Below are 26,216 nucleotides of genomic sequence, written 5' to 3'. Positions count from 1 at the left end.
ACTTAGAAATTTTGCTGGTATAACTGAACCTGTTGCAGGTCTCTGATCTCGCAATTGCGAGATCAGGCATCGCAAATGCGAACATAACAGGGTCCGCAATTGCGAGGCTTTCATCGCAATTAAGATCAGAAGCCTGGGCCAGCAGTTCTCGCATTTGCGAGGTTACCTTCATAATTGCGAAGGGAGTCTAGGAAGGATAGGTTCGCCAATGCGAACATTTACTCGCATTTACGAGGTTCAGTGGTCGTAAATGTGACACTTTTCTCGCATTTGTGAAGGCAGCGGGATTGTGAAGGGCATCGCAATTGCGATTGTTCCTTCACAATTGCGAGCTTCGCAATTGCGACACCTGCAGCTGAGTAAAAGGGACTTAGATGGGATTTTTCACCCATCTTTCATATTTTCAAAACCCTAAACCTTAAGAGGCGATTTTCCAAAGACCAAATCTTCCCCAAATCATAGGTAAGTGATTCCTAACTCTTTTCTTTCAATCTTTTACATCTTATAACAAGATTTCAACCTAGAATCTAGAATTTTTATGGTGAAATTAGGATTTTTGGGTAGAACTTAGGAATTTTGAAATTTGGAGATTTTGACCTCGAATTGAGGTCGGATTCCAAAACCAATTGTATATCCGGACTCGTCTCGGAATGGGTGTTCGAATTTCGTAAGTTTTTTCGAGATTTGAGACGTGGATCTCACTATCGAATATTTTAATAAATTTTGAATTTTATCCGGAAAATTAGTAAATTCATATGGAATTAATTCCTATGATTCGTATTGAGTATATTGAATTGTTTGTGAATAGATTTGAAGCTTTCGGAGACAAATTTAAAAGGAAAAGCTGTAGTTGAGTAATTGATTGAAATTTGCAAAGCGAGGTAAGTGTCGTGGTTAACCTTGACTTGAGAGAATAGAATCATTAAATTATTTGTAATGTAAAATGCATGTGAACGACGTATAGGCGAGGTGACGAGTGTCTATACGTCGTCAAATTAATTGTTTGTGTATTTACTTTGAAAAATCATAAATTAGTTTAAGTTATTAATTAATTATTATAATAATTATTTCTCTCCTATTCTTTGTCAAATATTATTTCTTGAATTCCTGCATTAATTGTTACATGCTATTTGAATTATGTGCCTTAATTGTTATTTGACATTTAGCGCATTAAATATTAAACTGTATATTTGTAACGACCCGCCCGGTCGTTTTGAGAATGTAAGTCTCGTTCGGCGGCATAAGGCCTTGAGCAGCTTCATATTATGTTTATTGACTTGCGTGCGTGGTTGAATTCGGTTACCGATTATTTCGGAGTGATTTGGGACACTTAGTCCTTAAAACGGAAGCTTAAGTCTTAAAATTTTGACCGTAGTCGGAACTATGTGAAGACGACTCCGGAATGGAGTTCCGTTGGTTCCATTAGCTCCGTTGGGTGATTTTAGACTTTGGAGTATGTCCGGACTGTAAATCCGAGGTCTGTAGTTGATTTAGGCTTGAAATGGCGAAAGCCGAATTTTTGGAGATTTGGACCGGAAGTGGACTTTGTGATATCTGGGTCGGAATGCGATTCCGAGAGTTGGAACAACTCTGTTATGTTATTTGGGACTTTTCTGCAAAATTTGACGTCATTCCGGGTTGATTTGATAGGTTTCGGCATGGGTTTTAGAAGTTGAAAGATTTGAAATTTATAAGTTCGATTCATGGTGCGATGCATAGTTTCAACATTAGTTGATGTAATTTGAGGGCTCGACTAAGTTCGTACGGTGTTTTAGGAGTAGTTGGTATGTTTGGTTGAGGTCCCGGGGGCCTCGGGTGAGTTTCAGGTGCTTAACGGATTAAAAGTTTAATTTGTGTTACTGCTAAGTCTTCAGGCTTCTGGTATTTTTGCACCTACGGTGAAGAGCACGTAGGTGCGAGAGCGGACGTGCGGAGAGGCAAGCATAGAAGCGGAAAAGTGGAGGAGTGCCAGTGGTCGCAGGTGCAAGGTAAATTCCGCAGATGCGATAGAGTAATCGCAGGAGCGGTGAAGGACCGCAGAAGTGGACATGGGTCCGCAGGTGCAACCCTTAGATCGCAGAAGCGAATGCTGAGTTTTGAGTGGAATCCACACCTGCGATGGGAATTCCGCAGGTGTGGTAATGCATGTGCGAAGGCAGGTCCGCAGATGCTGTTTAACTGGCAGAAAATGGGGCAAATCGAGGGTTTGATTCATTTCTTCATTTTTGGACTTGGGAGCTCGGGAATTGGCTATTTTTCGAGGGATTTTCAGAGAGAGCTTTGGGGTAACGATTTCCAACTTGCTCTTGGTTGTATTTCATTAATCTATAGTTGTTTTCTTCATTAAATTTCGGGTTTGGATTGAAATTTAGGAAAAATGGGAAGAAGTTCTTCAACTAAGAGTTTTGAGTTTTGATTGGGATTTAAACATCGGATTTGGATAATTTTGGTACGAGTGAACTCGTGAGTGAATGGATGTTCATATTTTGTGACTTTTACCCGATTCCGAGACGTGGGCCCGGGTCGACATTTTAGGGCAAATTTTGGAATTTTTGTTAAAATATTGATTTCATTAATTAGATGAGTCTATTATCGTTGTATTTATGATATGCAATTGTGTTTGGTTAGATTTGGACCATTCGAAATTGAATAATTGAGGAAAGGGCATTCTTACGGACTGTTTGAGCTTGGTTTGAGGTAAGTATCTTGCCTAGCCTTGTGTGGGGGGATTTCCCCCTTTGGATTTGAGTCTTCTATGTTGATTGTAGCCCGTGTGCACGAGGTGACGAGTGCGTGCACAGACTTATTTGTGGAAAGTTGGCATTTTAGGGTTCTAAGGTCCTTGTATTCATTGAATATGCAGTTGTTCTTGTTATGATTATATATCTTAATTACTAGATTCACATCTACCTGCTTAATTAGAAAAAATTGCTTCATAATCTACTATTATCGTTACTTGATTCATATGTGCCTTAATTGAAACTGTTATCTCTTTTATAGCCACGCTATCTTTCATAACTACTTATCTTTATTTGAAATTTATATTATTTCATTCTATAATTTGTTCAGTCTTAATTGAGGTTATGATTATCTTTCCGATGCTTATCCTTAATTAAATTGTTGAAAATCCTTAGTAACTTCTCAACCTTAAAAGAAGTTTTAGATATCCTCTATCTTAGTCGACTTGTTATATTTTGAATTATTTGACTCGTGTTAGTTTCCCTGTTGTTGAAATATATATTGTGGGATTGTTGATACACATTAGTTTCCCTTTATTGAGTTGTTCTCTTTACACCTAGTATTCTTTACTGTGGTTATTCCTTGTGATTTGGTCCCACATTTTCCTATGATTTAAAAGTTCTTGAGTTGATTTTCTTGTCATACTTTGTATTATTGCCATTTGTTGTTATTGTATTTTTTGTGGTGATGCACGAGGTTTCTGCCATGCGGTTGTTATTATTGTGATGCACGAGGTTTCTACCGTGCGGTTGTTGTTATGGGGTTGCACGAGGTTTTTGCCGTGCTATTGTTACTATTGATATTTTCACATACGGCATGACAATGTGGGATATATATATATATATATATATATATATATATATATATATATATATATATATATATATGTATGTATGTATGTATGTATGGGTTGCGCATGTGGCGAGACACGGTGGGAACATTATTATGCATGTGTGGCGAGACAAGACGGGCATTTATGTTACTATTTCACACATAGCGAGACAAGGTGGGCTGTGCCGTGGATTGATTTGTGATGATTTATGGCCTAGGTAATTCTTGTTGTTGATATTTGTGTTGTAGTATACGTACCTGTGTGAGCTTGATCTTGTGAAAGCTGTGAGAGAATATTCTACGTGTTGTCTGTTCTTCTTCTTCCTTATGCTTATTTGCTTGTATGGACTATGTTAGGACACTTGCACAAGCATACACGTAGTTAAGCACTCTTATCGGATAAGAGGTATTCTTAATATTGTTGAGCATAGATGCTCACCCTTGTTTACTTGTTTTCTATGTGAGAATGGCTCTATTGGCACGTGAGTCGTCAGTGTGGTTATGAGGTGTTATGATAGCATAGGATGCAAAGTGTTAGGGTTCAGGTATTGAGAACCGTGAGTTGTGAATTGTCCGAGGTTCGGTACCTCGTGGATTTGTTGACTAAAACCTGATGTAAAAGCGGTTGTAATTACTGAGTTATTACTTGTCCTTGCTGTATTCGTGATTGTGGATTTAGGTTGTGTCCCATTTACTTTGTCTGCGTCATTTTCATAATATTCCGTTGATACTTGTTGTTTCTTGCTTTAATGTCATTACTGTATTATGAGCCATATTGCATAGTCTTTATGTAGATATCATACTTCTGTTATTCATGTGCTTATATCTGTTCAGTTTATTAGACCAGTGGGTGACTTGACTGTTCCTCGTCACTACTCCACCGAGGTTAGTCTTGATACTTACTGGGCACCGCTGTGGTGTGCTCATGCTACTCTTCTGCACATTTTGTATAGATCTAGGTACTTGTTCGTTAGCTAGCTGTGTGGACTATTGCTATGGAGACTCAAGGTAAACCTGTTGCTGTGTTCGCAGACTTCGGAGTCACCTTCCAGTTTTCGCTTTGCACTATTTATTCTTATTTCTGGACAGTTGTATTTAGAAGTTTTCTAGCAAATACTCCGTAGAGCTTATGACTTGTACTACAGGTTTTGGGTATTTTAAGAGATTCTATTTAAATAATGTTGTTGTTTTAATTATTGTTTGGCTTACCTAGTCCCTAAGACTAGATGCCATCACGATACCCAACGGAGGGAAAATTTGGTCGTGACAATATTTCCTCTCTGATTTCTATAATAATTTGCTAATTGCCTTTGTTTGTTTCTTAATTAAATTATAATTATTATATGTTTGTTGTCTTATAATTTTATATTAATTTTTACATTTATTGAGAAAATTCTTCTATAAGAATTGGTAAATGAATATGTTGGAGGAGCGGGTTGCACGCCGCAACAGGATTGATTATAATGAATATATTGTAGGATCGGGTTGCACGCCGCAATAGACTTATTAAAAATTCCATATTGAAGGATCGGGTTGCATGCCGCAACAGACTTATTAAAAGTCCATATTGGAGGATCGGGTTGCACGCCGCAACAGATTATAAAAAATTCTATATTAGAGAATCGGGTTGCACGCCGCAACAGACTTATTAAAAGTCTATATTGGAGGATCGGGTTGCATGCCGTAACAGACTTGTTTATATATATATATATATATATATATATATATATATATATATATATATATATATATATATATATATTGGAGAATCGGGTTGCACGCCGCAACAGACTTGATTAAAATGAATATATTGTGAGAGCGGTTTGCACGTTGCAACAGAACTGAATGTGAATATATTGTGAGAGCGGGTTGCACGCTGCAATAGAATTGATGGAAATGATAATTGGTTATGATTGTTGAGTTGGCTTCAATTATTATAAATGAGTTACCTGAATTATTTCTATTATTGTTGTTGTTACTAATATTGCGTACAAGTTAATGTAAGTGACCCGCCTTAGCCTCGTCACTACTTCGTCAAGGTTAGGTTCAGCACTTACCAGTACATGGGGTCGGTTGTACTGATACTACACTTTGCACTTCTTGTGCAGATTTCGGATTTGGTCCCAACAGCGTGCCATAGACTTGTTCAGATTTCAGCTACCAGAGGAGACTTGAGGTATAACTACATGGCGTCTGCAGTTCTGAAGTCCCCATCTATTTTACTTTAGCCGTGTGTTTATTTTCAGTCAACTTTATTTTATTCAGACCTTTATTTATATTTATTCTAGAAGCTCGTGCACCTGTGACACCAATTTTGGGATGGTATTTAGACACCGTTATTTTTATGGATTAATCACTATATTTCAGACCTTACTTCCGCGTTTATTTCTTTGTTATTAATAAATCTAAAGATTGTTTAAAAATTAGTTAATATCATTCTAACGTTTTCTTGCCTAGCAAATGAAATGTTAGGCATCATCACGGTCCGAAGGTAAGAATTTCGGATCGTGACACTATGAAAATCTTTTCTCTTATGAGAATGATTTTTCTTAGCAGTTATATCAATAGCAAATTATTCACAAAATTCACCCAATTGTTCTCTTTCATTAAGACAGTGTTTTTTGATTTCATGGTTTAATTTAATCTCATTGCATAAAGCTAAACCTTCTTGAGTACAAACACTAATTAATTTACTATAGGAGTATTGATTATAATCAATACTCATTGTTGTTCCTCTAAGGGTCTTTCTAACCATTTCTGCAAAAAGTGGGGGGAGTCTATCAATAAATTTGGACTTCGACTTAGTGCTATTACACTCTGCCAATTCCGTTACTCTAGAAAGGAAAACATATTTATACCATCTAAAAGATGCTAAGGTTTTACATCTAAGATTTCAAAGCATGGTCCTAATATTTTCACTATTGTCTAACCATCTTCGAGAAAAATGTTCTATAATATTCATAATCAAACAATAAACAGTATTCTGGACATCTTATCCATTTTCTGATTTAACAGAATGCATAATTATATGTCTCTGGCCATCATTGAGATAATTATCCCACCAACCTTTTAATTGACCAGTAAAACCGGTTATTATCATCTCTGCTATAGCCTTTTCAGTATTTTTATTTACTTTACAGATAGTACTGTACATAAGCATTCTATGTACGGTGATATAAATTTGTCTATCTGTTAGGCCATCTATGTTCCATTCATAGATGTCTGTACTACTATAACCTTGATGATATTGACTACTATCTTGTTCATCAAAAAGAACATCTTGTAGGGTTGGTTTAGGATAATAGAACATCTTTTGAGCTGGGTTTCGAGCATATTTTTCAGAGATTTTATTTATCTCGTCCGAGACTTGTGGTCTTTTATCTTTATTAGATAATTCCTCTAAATTTTGAGAGCTAAATCTAAATTCTTCAAATTTCTTATTAAGAAGTTGTTCAAAGATTTCAACGTTATTGATTTTAAAATCCTTGATTTCAGGAGGGGGTTGAATACTAGTGGTAGCGATTTGCTCTTTACCCTTAGTATTCTTCTCAGTAATTGTTTGTATTTCAGCTATAAGTTTGTCCAATCTTTCATGAATAGAGACAATTTGTTCACCTAGAATACTAATATAAATATTAGTATAATTATTCTGAGTAAGCATATTATTCAAATTTTTAACAGTTATAACAGCAGTGTCGTTTTCAAATAATTTTGAAAAAGTATTAAAGTATACTACTTTATCCTTTTCACCTATTTGAACAGATTGTTGGGGTGAAAAAACTGATTTTGTAATTTCTCCACTGGTGAGCTTATAATCTCTTTCTAATATCGAAATATAGTTATGAATATATTTTGACATAAACCAAGGAACAAAAGCAATGATTTTATTATGTTAGTTAATATCACTATAAAGTTCATCTCTAAAGAAAGTTTTCAAATCTTCATTAAAATTTTCAAAAAACCATTTTCTGAGAAATTCCCATCTGAGTTTTTTAAATTCATTATAAATCATTTTTCTTGCTGGTGATCCCAGACTAAAATCTATCTGATTTCCATTCATTAAAAACATGTCAAAATAAGTCAGTCCTTATTAAGACCATTGGAAAAATCCATTTCAGATGCAGTAGGGTCAAGGTCTGAGTCAATCTTAACTATATTATCCTGACAGATTTTAATATGATCAATCCTACTATTATCTCTAATTTGTGAAGTAGATGCTCTAGAAGAAAAAACTACCATATAATCAATTGGAAAAATATAAGATGAGTTTGATCTAGTTATTTTAGATGATGAACTCATATTATCGATTTGAGCGGGTTCATTTAACCGGATCTTAATCGTTCCGTCTGAAGTCTGTTCTATATCTGTAACCTCAAAATTACCAGTGCTTTGAGGGGCCATTGCGTCCTCTATGACTCATTCTTTGGAAAAATCAATTTCGTCTCATTTAATAGGTCTTCTGATAGTGACTTTAGATCTACCAAAATTAGTTTCTATTAAAATAGTTTCATTTTTGAAATCCATAATTTTGCACAAAGGATTCAAATTATATAAAGGTTTATAATATATCCTATAATAAATGCATATAACTTCTGTACCAGGCAAATACTCATAACCATGTAATTTGATACTCAGAATTAAAGTATCTAACGAATTTTTATCATTAAGATAAATTTATAAATTAGGATAAGCATTAAAATAAATCGGGCCATAGGCCAAACTGGTATGAACAGTCCCTATAAGGGATTTCTTCAAGTTTTGGTTTTTACCATCTCTGAGAGTTGCTATTGTAATGACTCGGCGGTCCTTTTGAGTATTACAATACCGCTTCCCCATTTACTGCTCAAATTTTACTTTACAGTTGTTGTGTGACTTGCCGGGGTAATTGGTTTGGGTCCGGTGAGGTTTTGGAATGAATTGGAATACTTAATTCCAAGGTTTAAAGCTTAAGTTAAAATAGTGACCGGATGTCAACTTATGTGTAAACGACACCGGAATAGAGTTTTGATTATTCCAATAGCTTTGTATGGTTATTTTGGACTTAGGAGCGTGTCTGAAATAGTTTTTGAAAGTATGTAGTGGAATTTGGCTTGAAATGCCGAAAGTTAAATTTTTGGGAAGTTTGACCGGGGGATTGACTTTTTGATATCGGGGTCGGAATCTGATTCTGGAAATTTGTATAGGTCCATAATGTGAAATGTGACTTGTGTGCAAAATTTGAGATCAATCGGACGTGATTTGATAGGTTTCGGCGTCGTTTGTAGAATTTAAAATTTTCAAATTTTATTAGGCTTGAATCCGTGTGTAATTCGTATCTTTGAGGTTGTTTGATGTGATTTGAGGCCTCGAGTATGTCACGACCCAATATCACCTATAGGTCGTGATGGCGCCCAACACTACACCTAGGCAAGCCAACTTAATAACTTAATCATATATTGACAAAATTTAAAACCAAGAAAAATAATAAAACACCAAATTCTACCAATGTGTGTACCAAGACCTGGTGTTACAAGTGTGTGAACATCTAGCAGATTATATAAAACCTCAAATACTGTCTGAAATAAAAATAGACAGAATGAAAAATACAAGGAGAGACACTAGTAGCTGCAGAACGGCTCAGAAAGGCAGCTCACCACTATGCCCCTGGATAACGTGGGTGTAAGACGATAGGTCCCCCACTAGTACTTGCCTCAGGTCCTGCACAAAAAGTGCAGCAAGTGTAGTATGAGTATATAAATAACGTATACCCAGTAAGTATCAAGCCTAATCTCGAAATGGTAGAGACGAGATGGTCGACTTTGACACTCACTATGGGTCAATATTAATAATTAAAATACAACTAGAATATCTAGATTAGCATGAATCACAGAATATATCAATAATTTATTTAACTAGCAGATATAATTAAATTTCTTTCAAATGCAACAATTCTCAATATATTAATTAAATTCCTTCAATTCAAATAATTTTCAATTAATCAATTAATCTCATTTACAAGAATAACAATTAATTCCTTAACAAGCAAGAATAATAATTCATTAAATTTCAAGGATTCTCCAATTTATCAATAAGATTCACAAGCTGAAATAACTATTAAAGTATCGTGTAATTATTATTATTAAGCATGATTTTTGCCGAGAACCTACGGCCCGATCCAGAGTGTCGGGTACACTGCCGAGAGACGTGCGGCACGATCCGTAGATGCATCTATCCTGCCGAGGCGTTCGGCCCGCTCCACAAGAAAGGAAGACATTTTCTTATGCGGAAGGAGAGTATATTTAGTATAGGATAAATTCGGGAGGAAGAACCATTTCTTTTCATAATTAATTAATTTAAATAGAAAATCAAGCATATGAGATTTCCATTCTTTAATATCTTTATCTAACAATTCACATATATTCACATATATCATTTAATATTAATTAAACAAGGAATAAAATTTACACAAGTAATTCATGCTTTGAGTTCTAAACTACCCGGACTTTAGCATTTATAGTAACTGCGCATGGACTCACGTCACCTCGTGCGTACGTAGCCCCCACAATTAGCAACAATTATTCAATTTAATCCCTATGGGGTAATTTTCCCCTCACGAGATTAGACAAGAGACTTACCTCGTCTTGCTCCAATTTAATCCACTAGAAAGCCTTTTCCACGATTATCCAACTCTGTCTGGCTCGAATCTAGCCAAAATAATTCGATACAATCACTAAAAATTATAGGAACCAATTCTATAAGAAAATGCTACATTTTCAATAAAAATTCTGAAATTAATTAAAAATTCATCTGTGGGACCCACGTCTCGGAATCCGGCGAATGTTACGAAATATGAACGCCCACTCAACCACGAGTCTACCCATACCAAAATCACTAAATTCCACTAACAATTCGGTCCTCAAATCCTCAAATCTATCCAAGAGGGTATTCAAACTTTTCCAACTTAATTCAACAATTAAATGATAAAAACAGTGATGGATTCAGGTAATATAACCAATATTGAGTTAAGAACACTTACCCCGTTGTTTTCTCTGAAAATCTCCCAAAAATCGCCTAAATCCGAGCTCCAAATCGTTAAAAATGGAAAATGGGATGAATTTCAGAACTTAAACTCTCTGCCCAGTTATTCCTTCTATGCGATCGCGAACTTTCTCACGCGATCGCGTAACACAAATTTTTCTGCCCAAACATTAACCCTACGCGAACGCATCAAGTCCCATGCGATCACGATGCACCAGGTTCCGACTCTACATGATTGCATCCCTCTTCACACGATCGCCTAGCACAACGAGTGGCCAAGCTTCCTCTCAAGTTTCCCCTACGCGATCGCAAACAATGACACGCGATCGCGATACACACTGGCCAATCCTACACGATCGTGGATATGTCCATGCGATCGCAGTGAACAAATTCCCAGCTGCCCAAATTAACCCTACGCGATCGTAACCCCATTCACGGGATCGCATAGAATAAATCCACCTCTGCCTAAATTACTCTACGCGATCGCAGACCAACTTACGCGATCGTGTATTAGGATACCAAAAGAAAATACCAGCAATTATCAGCAGTGTTCCAAAGGCCAAAAGTGATTCGTTAGTCGTCCGAAACTCACCCGAGCCCCTCGGGACCTCGATCAATTATACCAACAAGTCCCAAAATATAAAACGAACTTAGTCGAACCCTAAAATCATATCAAACAATGCTAAAACCACGAATCATCTCCCAATTTAAGCTTAATGAAACTTAAGATTTCCAACTTCTACATTATGTACCGAAACCTACCAATTCAAGTCCGATTGACCTCAAATTTTACACACAAGTCATAAATGACATAACGGAGCTGTGAAAATTTTCAAAACTGGATCCCAACCCCGATATCAAAAAGTCAACTCCTCAGTCAAACTTCCAAACTTAAATTTCTATTTTAGCCATTTCAAGCCTAATTTAACTACGGACTTCCAAATAAAATTCCGAACATGCTCCTAAGTCCAAAATCACCATAAGAAGCTGTTGGAATCGTCAAAATTGTATTCCTGGGTCATTTTCTCAAAATGTTGACCAAAGTCAAACTTGCCCTTTTAAGGCTAACTTAAGGAACCAAGTGTCCCGATTTAAACTCAAACGCTTCCAAATACCGAACCAACCATCCCCGCAAGTCAATAATCATTAAAAGAACATACGAGAAGTTTTAATTTAGGGAACGAGGTTCTAAAAATTAAAATGACCGGTTGGGTCATTACATTCTCCACCTCTTAAACAAACGTTCGTCCTCGAACGGGTTTAGAATTGTACTTGGAGTGCTAAATAAGTGTGGATATCTGCTTCGCATGTCTTCCTCGGCCTCCCAAGTCACTTCTTCGACTGGCTGGCCCCTGCACTGGACTTGTACTGCAGAAATCCTCTTGGACCTCAACTAGCGAACTTGTTTATCAACAATGGCAAACGGTTCTTCTTCATAACCCAAACTCTTATCTAGCTGAACTGTGCTGAAGTCCAACACATATGATAGGTCGGCATGATACTTACGGAGCATATATACATGAAAAATCAGATGAAATCCCGATAGACTGGGAGGCAATGCAAGCTCATAAGAAACCTCTCCAACTCGTCTCAACACCTCAAATGGGCCTATAAACCTTGGGCTCAACTTTGCCTTCTTCCCAAATCTCATAATTCCCTTCATCGTTGAAACCTTCAAGAGAACTTTTTCACCTACCATAAATGATAAATCAGGCGCTTTCTGATCCGCGTAACTCTTCTGTCTTGACTGTGCTGTACGAAGTCGCTCCTGAATCAACTTTACCTTTTCCAAGGTATCCTTTACCGAATCAGTACCATATAACTTAGCCTCACCGGGCTCAAACCATCCGATAGGTGAACGGCATCGACGGCCATATAAAGCCTCAAATGGAGCCATCTTGATGCTAGATTGGTAACTGTTATTATAAGCAAACTCGGCCAAAGACAGGAAACGATCCCACTGACCTCCAAAGTCAATCACACATGCCCTGGGCATATCCTCAAAAATTTGAATTGTCCGCTCTGACTTCCCGTCGGTCTGCAGATGAAAGGCTGTGCTGAGCTCTACACGGGTCCCTAACTCACTCTGTACTGCTCTCTAGAAATGTGGAGTAAACTGAGGGCCTCTATCTGATATGATAGAAATATGCACACCGTGCAACCGAACTATCTCCTGAATATAAATCTGGGACAACCTCTCTGAAGTATACGTAATCACAACAGGAATAAAATGTGCCGACTTGGTCAACCTGTCAACAATCACCCAAACTGCATCAAACTTCCTCAAGGTCCGCGGCAACCCAACTACAAAGTCCATAGTAATTCGTTCCCATTTCCACTCTGGTATAGTCATCTGCTGAAGTAGGCCACCTGGCCTCTGTTGCTCATATTTAACTTGCTGGCAATTTAGACACCTAGCTACATACTCAACTATGTCTTTTTTCATTCGTCACCACCAATAATGCTGCCTCAAGTCACGATACATCTTCATAGCACCTGGATGAATAGAATACTGAGAACTGTGTGCCTCCTCTAGGATCTTTTTCCTCAGTTCATCCACATTAGGAACACACAGATGATCCTGGAGTCGCAGAACTCCATCCGCACAAATAGTAACTTCCTTAGCACCACTCGTAATACCATTTCCTGAAGAACTATTAAGTGTGTGTCATCATACTGGCGAGCCTTGATATGTTCAAATAGTGAAGACTGAGCTACGACACATGCAAGAACTCAGCTGGGCTCTGAAATATCTAGCTGCATAAGTCTGTTGGCCAAGGACTGGATATCCAAAGCTAATGGCCTCTTTTCCGCTGAAATGAAAGCCAAACTACCCATACTCTCTGCTTTTCTACTCAAGGCATTTGCAACTACATCTGCTTTACCTGGATGATATAGGATAGTAATATTATAATCTTTTAGTAACTCCAGCCATCTGCGCTACCTTAAATTTAGGTCCCTCTGCTTGAACAAATACTGCAAACTACGATGATCAGTGTAAACTTCACAAGACACCCCATAAAGACAATGCCTCCAAATCTTAAGAGCGTGAACAATTGTAGCTAACTCCAAATCATGTACCGGATAATTCTTTTCGTGGGGCTTCAGCTGACGTGAAGCATATGCAATAACTCGCCCTTCCTGCGTCAATACACAACCCAAGCCAACACGTGAAGCGTCACAATATACTGTATACATCCCCGAACCGGAAGGAAACGCTAACACTGGTGTTGTGGTCAATGTTGTCTTGAGCTTCTGAAAGCTCACCTCACAATCATTGGACCATCGGAATGGAGCACCCTTCTAGGTTAATTTGGTCAAAGGAGTTGCAATAGATGAAAAACCTTCCATGAATCGACGATAATAACCTGCTAAACCCAGAAAACTCTCTATACAATACAGACTCTAGCCAAAACTCACATTTAGAGAACTTAGCATATAGCTTTTGTTCCCGCAATGTCTGAAGCACTACTCTCATATGCTGCTCATGTTCCTCCTTACTACGCGAGTAGATCAAAATGTCATCAATGAAGACAATGACAAATGAATCAATATATGGCCTGAATACCCTGTTCATCACATCCATAAACTCTGCCGAGGCATTAGTTAAATAGAACGATATTACCAGAAACTCATAATGACCATATCTAGTATGGAAAGCAGTTTTCGGAACATCCAAATCTCGAATCTTCAACTGATGATAATCCGACCTCAAGTCGATCTTAGAGAACACCCTAGAACCCTACAACTGGTCAAATAGGTCATCAATACGCGGCAACGGGTACTTGTTCTTAATAGTAACTTTGTTCAATTAGTGATAATCAATACACATTCGCATTGTGCCATTTTCTTTTTCAAAAATAATACTGGTGCACCCCAAGGCGATACACTCGGGCTGACGAACCCTTTGGCTAGTAACTCTTCAAGTTGTTCTTTCAACTCTTTCAATTCTTTCGGAGCCATGCGAGACAGTGGAACAGATATAGGCTGAGTATCTGGAGCCAAATCAATACAGAAATCAATATCACGATCAGGTGGCATACCTAGAAGATCTGAAGGAAATACATCGGAGAACCCGAACTACAGGCACTGAATTAATAGTCGGAGTCTCTAAGGTGGTATCCCAAACATAAGCTAGATAAGCTAAAAACCCTTCTCAACCATGTGTTGAGCCTTTATAAAAGAAATAACCCGATTAAATGAACTAATCGATGAACCCTTCCACTCCAGCCTAGGCAAAGATGGAATAGCCAAGGTAACAATTTTGGCATGACAATCTAGAATAGCATGATATGGAGATAACCAGTCCATACCCAGAATAATTTCAAAATCGGTCATCTCGAGCAATAAGAGATATGCTCTAGTATCATAACCACTAAATGTAATAATACAAGACCGGTAGATCCGGTTCATAATAACAGAATCGCCTACAGGAGTGGACACATAAACAGGACTACTCAAGGACTCACAAGAAACACCCAGGAATGAAGCAAATAGAGATGACACATATGAATACGTGGATCCTAGATCAAATAATACTGAGGCATCTTTGCCGCAAATAGAAATAATACCTGTAATCACAGCATCTGAGGCCTCTGTATCTGGTCTAGCCGGAAAAGCATAGAACCGAGCTGGAGCGCCAACTGGTTGGCCTCCGCCTGGCTGACCTCTACCGCTAGGACGACCCCTACCCACCTGTCCTCCACCTCTTGGTGGTCGGACTACTGGTGGAGCAACTGGTCCAGTAAGCATAGGGCTGCTGAACCTGCTGTACTGGTCTACCCTGAAGCTTGGGGCAAAATCTCTGCATGTGACTGGGATCCCCGCACTCGTAACAATTCTTCGGTGCGATGGGCTGCTGACTAAGTGTCTGGCCCTGGGGAACTAAATACCCACTGGGAGGACCCTAAATAGCTGGTGGGCGGTAGGAACTCTCTGGTATAGCACTGATATAAGGTCGCATTGGAGCACCTCGAGGAGGTGATGCTGCTGGAAATGGGGGTCTTCTGGACGGCCCCCTCACGAACTGACCTCCGCCCCCAAAAAGAGCACCTTGAACTCTCCAGAGTACCTGAACCGCTTATCTCTCATAATCTTCTCTCGACTCCGCTGACGCATACCCTCAATCCTCCGGGCTATCTCCATAACTAGCTCGTAAGAAGTACCCATGTTAACCTCTCGAGCCATAGTGGTCTGAATAACAGTATGTAAACCAGCTACAAACCTATGCACTCTCTCCGCCTCAGTAAGGAGTATCATAAGTGCATGGCGAGATAATTCAGAAAATCTCGCCTCATAATCGGTCACTGACATCTGACCCTGCTGGAGCTGCTCAAACTGAAACCGCAACTCTTTCCTCTGGGAGGGTGGAATAAACCTGTCTAGGAAGATACGGGTAAACCTGTCCCAAGTCATGGGAGGAGAATCTGCTGGTCTGCCACCATCTACGGGCTCTGCCCTCTAGCTGAAAAGTAGCAAAGTCTACCCCATGAGACTCCAATATCCTCATGTTGTGCAGTCTGTCCCTGCAACGATCAATGAAGTCCTGTGGATCCTCATTTCGCTCACCCCCAAAGACAGGAGGATTTAGTCTAGTCCATCTGTCCAATAGTTTCTGAGGATCAACGACTACAGTTGGCTTGGGCTCAGGTGTAGCTGTTTCCACTGGTTGGGCTCCACCCATGGGTAGTGCACCCTGGGTCTGATATACAACAACTGCCTCTCTATGAGCCTGTGCGGTAGGGGTCTGTGCTCCCCCGCCCGCCTGAGATGTGGCTGGGTCTGCCGGAAATAAACCGTCCTGAGTCATATTGTCCATGAACCGCAGCATACGACCCATGACATCCTGAAATCCCTGTGCAGATGTGAAATCCACCGGAGCTGGCTCTGCCACATGCATCTCATCATGTTACTCAACAATGGATTCTCTGCTGGACCCACTGGCGGCATAACTGGAACAGTCCTGGGATGTCCTCACCCTCTACCATGGCCTGGAGTCCTCCATCAGCCTCTGCCTCGGCCTCTAGCAATTGGGAGAGTAGCTCCTCCCTGGTCTGGAACCTCATTCGAGCGCATTCTCACCATCTATGAGAGAATAAGAGAAGAATATTTAGTACTATATTAATTGCACGATGGAATATGAAGAAAGATAGTTTCCTAACACCCAATAGCCTCTCGAAGATTAGTACAGACATATCCGTACCGATCCGCAAGACTCTATTAGTTCTGCTCATAACTTGTGAGACCTACGTGAACCTAGTGCTCTAATACCATATTGTCACGACCCAATTTTACCTATAGGTCGTGATGGCACCCAACACTACAGCTAGGCAAGCCAACTTAATAACTTAATCATATATTGACAAAATTTGAAACCAAGAAAAATAATAAAACACCAAATTCTACCAGTGTGTGTGCCAATACCTAGTGTTACAAGTATATGAGCATCTAGTATATTATACAAAACCTCAAATACTGTCTGAAATAAAAATAGACAGAATGAAAAATACAAGGAGAGACACTAGTAGCTGCAGAACGGCTCAGAAAGGCAGTTCACCACTATGCCCCTGGATAACGTGGGTGTAAGACAATAGGTCCCCCACTAATACTTGCCTCAGGTCCTGCACAAAAAGTGCAGCAAGTGTAGTATGAGTATGTAAACAAAGTGTACCCAGTAAGTATCAAGCCTAATCTCGAAGTGGTAGAGACGAGATGGACGACTTTGACACTCACTATGGGTCAATATTAATAATTGAAATACAACTAGAATATCTAGATCAACATAATTCACAGAATGTATCAATAATTTATTTAACCAGCAGAAATAATTAAATTTCTTTCAAATGCAACAATTCTCAATATATTAATTAAATTCCTTCAATTCAAATAATTTTTAATTTATCAATTAATCTCATTTACAAGAATAAAAATTAATTCCTTAACAAGCAGGAATAATGATTCATTAAATTTCAAGGATACTCCAATTTATCAATTAGCTTCGCAAGATGAAATAACTATTAAAATATCGTGTAATTATTATTATTAAGCACGATTTCTGTTGAGGACGTACGACCCGATCCAGAGTATCGTGTACACTGCCGAGGGACGTGCGGCACGATCCATAGATGTATCTATCCTGCCGAGGCATTCGCCCCACTCCACAAGAAAGGAGGACATTTTCTTAGGTGCCTCCGAAAGGAGAGTATATTTATTATAGGATAAATTCGGGAGGAAGAACCATTTCTTTTGACAATTAATTAATTTAAACAGAAAATCAAGCATATGAGATTTTCATCCTTTAATAACTTTATCTAACAATTCACAATATATTCATATATATCATTTAATATTAATTAAACAAGGAATACAATTTACACAAGTAATTCATGCTTTGAGTCCTAAACTACCCGGACTTTAGTATTAATAGCAGCTACGCACAGACTCTCATCAGCTAGTGCATACGTAGCCCCCGCAATTAGCAACAATTATTCAATTTAATCCCTATAGGGTAATTTCTCCCTCACAAGATTAGACAAGAGACTTACCTTGTCTTGCTCCAATTTAATCCACTAGCAGGCCTTTTCAATGATTATCCAACTCTGTCTGGCTCGAATCTAGCCAAAATAATTCGATACAATCACTAAAAATTATAGGAACCAATTCTATAAGAAAATGCTATATTTTCAATAAAAATTCTGAAATTAATTAAAAATTCATCTGTGGGACCCACATCTCGGAATCCGACGAAAGTTACGAAATATGAACGCCCACTCAACCACGAGTCTACCCATACCAAAATCACTAAATTCCACTGACAATTCGGTCCTCAAATCCTCAAATCTATCCAAGAGGGTTTTCAAACTTTTCCAACTCAATTCACCAATTAAATGATAAAAACAGTGATGGATTCGGGTAATATAACCAATATTGATTTTAGAACACTTACCCCGTTATTTTCTCTGAACATCTCCCAAAAAGCGCCTAAATTCGAGCTCCAAATCGTTAAAAATGATTTTAAGAACTTAAACTCTCTTCCCAGTTATTCCTTCTACGCGATCGCGAACTTCCTCACACGATCGCGGAGCACAAATTTTTCTGCCCAAACTTTAACCCTACGCGATCGCATCAAGTCCCACGCAATCGCGATGCACTAGGTTCCGACTCTATGCAATCGCATCCCTCTTCACGCGATCGCATAGCATGACATGTGGCCCAGCTTCCTCTCAAGTTTTCACTACACGATCGCAAATAATGACACGCGATCGTGATACACACTGGCCAATCCTACGTGATCGCAAACGTGTCCATGCGATCGCAGTGAACAAATTCCCAGCTGCCCAAATTAACCCTACGCGATCACAACCCCATTCATGCGATCGCGTAGAACAAATCCACCTTTGCCTAAATTACTCTATGCGATCGCAGACCAACTTACGCGACCGCGTATAAGGATACCAGAAGAAAATATTAGCAGTTATCAGCAGTGTTCCAAAGGCCAAAAGTGATCTGTTAGTAGTCTGAAACTCACCTGAGCCCCTCGGGACCTCGACCAATTATACCAACAAGTCTCAAAATATCAAACGAACTTAGTAGAACCCTCAAATCACACCAAACAACGCTAAAACCATGAATCATCTCCTAATTCAAGCTTAATGAAACTTAAGATTTCCAACTTCTATATTATGTACTGAAACCTATCAATTCAAGTCCAATTGACCTCAAATTTTGCACACAAGTTATAAATGACATAACGGAGCTATGAAAATTTTTGAAACTGAATTCCAACCCCGATATCAAAAAGTCAACTCCCCGATCAAACTTCCAAACGTAAATTCCTATTTTAGCCATTTCAAGCCTAATTTAACTACAGACTTCTAAATAAAATTTCAAACACGCTCCTAAGTCCAAAATCACCATACGGAGCTGTTGGAATTGTCAAAATTCTATTCCGGAGTCATTTTCTCAAAATATTGACCAAAGTCAAACTTGCCCTTTTAAGGCTAACTTAAGGAACCAAGTGTCTCGATTTCAACCCAAATGCTTCCGAATCCCGAACCAACCATCACCGCAAGTCAATAATCATTAAAATCATATACGAAAAGTTTTATTTTAGGGAACGGGTTCTAAAAGTTAAAAAGACCGATTGAGTCATTATAGAGTAGGTCTGTAGTGTGTTTTAGGACTTGTTGGTGTATTTGGAAAGGGTGTCGAGTGGCTAGAGTGAGTTTTGGATGGTTAACGGATCAAATTCAACTTGAAACATTTCTGGAACTGCTGCCTACTGGTATGATCACACCTGCGAATTTTTTGATCGCAGGTGCAAAGCCGCATGTGCACGAAATCAGTCGCAGAAGCGGCCAAGTATGGAACTAGGCAGTGCTCGCAGGTGCGAAGAATTTTCCGGCATCTGCGAGGCCGCACGTGCGAAGGGTTGGCACAAAAGCAAAAAAGGATGAGGAAGCCGGGCAGCGCAGGTGCGGAGTCGCATCCGCATTTGGCTCTCCGCAGAAGCGGCCTGGCTCGCAAATGCACCCATTTGTCCGCAGAAGCGAGGGTCGCAGGTCGACCCCTTGTCTGCTAATGCGGAAATCGACTGGGCAGAACCTTAAAATTCGAGGGTTCAACATTTTCAACCATTTTCAGATTTTGGAGCTCGGGTTGGGTGCTTTTGGAGAGGAAATTTTCCACACAACTTGGGGTAAGTGTTTCCCGTGTGATTATATTCCATGAATTAATCTTTATTTTTTGTGTAAGATTATTGAATCTTCAAGAGAAATAGAAGAAAAATTCAATAATATCACAAAACGAATTTTTCAAGTTTGAATACTGATTGGAGTCGGATCTGAGTGAAATTAGTATGGTTGAACTTGTAATGGATGGGTTGTCGTATTTTGTGAGTTTCGTCGAATTTCGAGACGTGGGCCCTACGGTTGATTTTTGGAAAATATTAGTATTTTGATATGGAATTAATTCCTATAATTTTTGTGGGCTGAATCAAATTAATTATTACTAGATTCGAGCCGTTTGGAAGTTGATACGCGCAGAATAAAATTTCTGGAGCATTGCTTAGCTTGCTCGACATTGGATTTGGCTTGTTCGAGGTAAGTAACTCTTCTAATCTTGGAGTTGAGGGTACGAACCCTGAATATATGTATTTCGTGAATTGTTGGAAGGTGACGCACATGCTAGGTGACGGGCGTGTTGGCGTGCACTATAGAAATTGTGACACAATTGTTTATATGGAATTTTCTAGTTAAATGATCTTGGCATTTTCCATGCATTTTATGAGTTAAAGAAATTAAGCTGAAAAGCATATTAAAAGTCATGTTGAGGCTATGTGCCAGTATTATTGGGATCCACATAGGTCATATTGCTGTGAATTATTTGCATGAAATTAAAAATTCATATTCAGTCATATTCATTTCATTGCATATCATATCTCAGTCTCTGTTGTTATTCATTGATACATCATATCATCATTTTGGGATATTTTCATGGCATTGTAAGCCCGAGAGACTCGAGAGATTGATGACTGAGGGAGGCCGAGGGCCTGATTGTAAGGATTATTATGGGATCGGGCTGCACGCCACAACAGCCCATGTTGGCTTTATATATATTATTACTATTATATGGATCGGGGCTGCCTGCCTGCAGCATGCCTTATTGGCTTATTATGGCACGTGAGCTGTCCGTGCGGATTCTGATATGATATTATAGCACGTGAGTTGTCAGTGCAGATTATAGCGCTTGGGCTATAGGAGCCCTTCCGGAGTCTGTACATACCCCTAGTGAGCGTAGATACCTATTGAGTGCGAGTGCCGAGTGTTGAGTGACTGTGAGGCATGAGTGATTGTGAGGTATATCCGAGTGGCAAGAGTGATTGAGGTATGCCCGATTGTCATGAGTGAATGTGAGGTTTGCCCGAGGGGCTGTATATGAGTGATGTTCTGCCCGAGGGGCTATTTATGATTTTATTATTGAGTTGCATCGCATTGGCATGCACACATGACATACAGTCATAGAGATGTATTTCCTCGTGCTGTACTGCATCACATCATTCATGATTTTTCACACATTTTTGACAGATGGGCATAATGATGCATTTGTTTTTACACGGGTTATCCGGAAGGAAAATGAAACATCTTATTTATTATTGACATGATTTTGGGAGAAATTTATTGATTTCAAACTATTAATATTTTTGGCAACTCCGGCAAAAGATTTGAGTTTTCACTGATGGAATTGAAAGGAAGAACTATTATTTTTGAAATCATGATTTGGCTGAGCATTTTATGTCTAAGTTACTTCTGGTATTATTTACTTTATATTGTTATGGATTGTTGTGGACTATTGGTTTTGGACCCGACCTTGGTGGAAGCTCGTCACTACTTTCAACCTACGGGTAGGTTTGTTACTTACTCAACACATGGGGTCGGTTGTACTGATAACTACACTTCTGCACATTGCATGCAGATGTTGACTGTTGTTGTTGCTGTGCTCGATGGTTGCGGGACTTGAAGATGTACCTGCGTTCCTGTTGTAGATGCCTCTTGTTCAGGGTACCCTTGGATTTATAAAAGCTCTGTTTATGTATTATTCAAACAGACTATGTATTTATTTTATTTTCGCTTTGTATACTCTATTCTTAGAAACTCATGATTTGTACTACCAGTTCTTGGGGATTGTATAAGATTATGACCCTTATTCACTTAAATTGCTTTAATAATTATTATTGGAATTGGATATTTGGTAGTTGGCTTACCTAAAGGTTGTGTTAGGTGCCATCACGACTATTTGGATTTTCGGGTCGTGACAGCTATAAAGCTCTCTGATAAGCCTCTTAAGGTAAGTGTCTTGAAGGCAACTTGTATTAAACCTATATGCATGAATCTATATGTGTCCCTATAAGGGGCTAAGTCATTTTTAGATATTAATCTAAAAGTGACATGGTCACTATCTACAGTAATCGTCTCTTCAGTAGTCTTAACTACTTGTTTGAAACCTAGTTTTTCAAAGGTTCCTAACTGGTATATAACCTTAGGTTCAATTCTAGGAATTATCCATTTATTAAGAAGAGCTAATTGTTGATGCAATTCATATTCTTCTTTTCTACTGTTTTTAACAGTAGCTTTCTTCCTAATGATATTTATTAAGGAAAATAAGTGTTAGGGTTTACTGTTGAGATTGTGACTAGCCAGGGCTGGTGTTCTTGCAATTTATTCCCAAAGCTTTATTGGAAGCGATCCTGTATCCCTTGGTATCAGAGCCAGTAAACACTGTAGAAATAGATGCTATAATAATAATAATAATAATAATAATAATAATAATAATAATAATAATAATAATCGATATGTAAAGAGTCATGACCTACATCAATTATTTAAAATTAGTTCCATAAATATTAATGTTAGCTATTATGGTAATAAGACGTGTAGAATATAGTAATCATTGTAATTTATATTCTCATGGAAACTTATAATAACTGCATGGAGTTTGTTACGAATAAAAAGTAAAGGTTTTTTTAATCATAGGGTACTAAAACGATATACCAACTAAAATAAAATGCAATTTCATAACATTACTACTTATATTATCAAATATTGATGGAATCAAAATCCTTTATGTTAAAGGAAACTATATTACTTTCATAATTTTATAAATTGGGACGAATGTCAGTCCACTAGAAAGCTAGAGAGAGAAGCTAACTTTAACCTTTTATTGAATGTCAGTCCACAACGACAATGATTAAAGTTGAAATAGACATCACTCGACCATTGGTGCATGAGATACAAGTAATAATATTTTTAATGAAAATGGGGAATTGAAAACTTTTCTGCAAAAAATTGATTATGAATCCATCCGAGTATTGTGGGCATTGTAAAATCCAAGGGCATGGCAATGACAAATGTTGGGTACTACATCCTGAATTAAGAATGAATCCTGGAACATCTTATAGGGATACATTTAAAGAAGGGCGCTTTATGTATTTCGCCAATAATATAATAAATGTAATTATGTATAGACTATAGGTTATAATTGTAAAAATTATGTAAATATTTCAAAAATGCAAATGTACATATATGAAATGAAGTAAAATATTATAAAATATATATGTGAAAGTAATAATAAATTTAGATGATTAATTCATCACAAATATAATTTCAAAGGATAATTAATAAATATTTGAACAATTTATATGCAAGAAAATCAATTTTAAAGCCTTAAAATTATGAAAAATTATAGAAAATACTTATACGACTCTTGTAAATTGGTGATGATGCAAAAAATGATATTTTGAAAGTGTATATGATATTTATAAAAATATAAGGGCAAAATTGGGTATCAACGGTTGCCCCTCTTTACCTGTGAATGATGAAAGAATTGTTGGGTAAAGAAAATAATGACTAATTTTGATCGAAATAAGCGAGGGTGATGCTTTTTTTTTTTTTTGAAAAAATGGGGGCCGAACCCTGGTTTCTGAGTTGCCTACATATCCCTGATATTACGAGAATCAGGCCGAGTGTAGTTCTGGATCCAACGACGAACGAAACCGATGGCGTTATTATAAGAATGGTTATATGTTTCGAGGAAAAATCTTTTGTATAGGATGGTGTCATGAGTGACGGATAATTTCAGATGGAGCTATGAATGCAGATTTGAATGTTACGGATGTATAAGGCAAATATTTGAGCGGTTATGGGATAAAGAGCAATCAATTGCTGATCATCGGTTACGTTCGAGATGGTCAAATGATGTGAATATTGTGAATAGAAACCGGAGCTATAGTTTCTCCTGTTTGTATAACGGTTACTTCCCGAGTTACCTGCAAAACTTAAAAATATCATGCGCGCGAATATATACGGGGTTACTGCAGAAATTTAAACATGATGCAAATACCCTTCGGACCATGAGAGTTGTATTTGGACGATGAGAATGATGTCCTTAGACCATGATGTCCTGGGCCATGAAGCATATGATAAGAGATTCGCAGGCCATAAAATGGTGTCCTCGGTCCATGAGGATGGCGCCTCTGGACTATGACGCATTTGAATAATAATGCGCAGTTTCAAGAGATCCCCAGGCCATGGCATGATGTCTTCGGGCTATGAGGATGATTCCTTCATACTGTGATGCCTTCGGACAATGTGGCGATGTTTCAGCCCATGAAATGCAAAGATGCGGAAATATCGATTGTTCAATAGGGGAACAACTGATTCTTAGTTTTGTGCGAGAACGAGACAAGGCAGCACTTAGCCTTGTACATGATGAGGGCATTGTTTATTCATATACAGAGAAAGGCAGTATTTAGCCTTATATAATGATGGAGACAATGCTTAGCCCCATGCAATGTAATGGAGACTGTGCTCAGTCTCATGTAAGAGAAGGTGATAATTAGCCTTATGCAATAATGGAGGCAGTGGCTAACCTCATGCAAAGAATGGAGACAATGCTTAGTCTCATGCATGAAAAGACAGTGCTTATCCTTATGCAGTAATGGAGGTAGTGCTTAGCCTCATGCAAAGAATGGAGACAGTGCTTAGTCTCATGCAAGGAAAGGCAGTGCTTAGCCTTATGCAATGATGGAGGCAGTGCTTAGCCTCATACAAATAATAGAGATAATACTTAGTCTTATGCAAAGAAAGGCAATGCTTAGCCTTATGCAATAGTGGAGGCAGTACTTAGCCTCATGCAAAGAATGGAGACAGTGTTTAGTCTCATGTATTAAAAGATAATGCTTAGCCTTATGCAATAGTGGAGGCAATACTTAGCCTCATGCAAAGAATGGAGACATTGTTTAGTCTCATGCAAGGAAAGGCAATGCTTAGCCTTATGCAATAGTGGAGGCAATGCTTAACCTCATGTAAAGAATGGAGATAGTGTTTAGTCTCATGCAAGAAAAGGCTGTTCTTAGCCTTATGCAATGATGAGAGCAGTGTTTAGCCCTATGCAGGAAAAGCAATGATTAAATGTGAGAGGGAAAAATGATTCTTAGTTTGGCACGTTTGGGTTTGGCAACTTATGTCGGTATGGAGATAGTGACGTGTTTATTATGTCCCTCATGCCTGCATCCAAAGAAAAATTGTGAGTTTTGGGGGGGGAGGGGGAGGGAGGTTGATTCGTGCCTTTGGTTCTTCGTTTTGTCTTTGCTCCTTGTATTGAGGCCTTGATTGAGTCACCCTGGTAACATCTGGCTACTACAGAAAAAAAAAATTGAAAAATATGCATTTGTGATAAATCGTATATATAACAATGCAGTTGTTGAAAATATGTGATGATGCATAAAACAAATAATTTTCGAATCGGAGACTGTGACACGCTTAGAGACATTGCAACCTCCTAGACTCAGAATTTTAAGGACCCTCCTCAAAATGCTGCCCCAGTTTAAATGCATACTTCTGGCGATACACTTCTTGGCAATCCTTGACGTAACGAGATTGACAAACTCGAAATCTTGCCCTATTTATGACCATAGAGGGGAATGAAGATTTATTATGATGTGACCGAACCCACAGGGATGCCTACGTATCCCTCTTAAATGGGAATCGGGTCGAGCGTAGTTCAGGTTATATCAAAGAGAAAGTGCAAACATAATCTTAAATGTAGTATCTCTTGACTGTGTCTGAATTGAT

Source organism: Nicotiana tomentosiformis, chromosome 11 (assembly GCF_000390325.3).
Source record: "Nicotiana tomentosiformis chromosome 11, ASM39032v3, whole genome shotgun sequence".
NCBI lineage: Eukaryota > Viridiplantae > Streptophyta > Magnoliopsida > Solanales > Solanaceae > Nicotiana > Nicotiana tomentosiformis.
Note: the sequence above shows the minus strand (reverse complement) of the source record.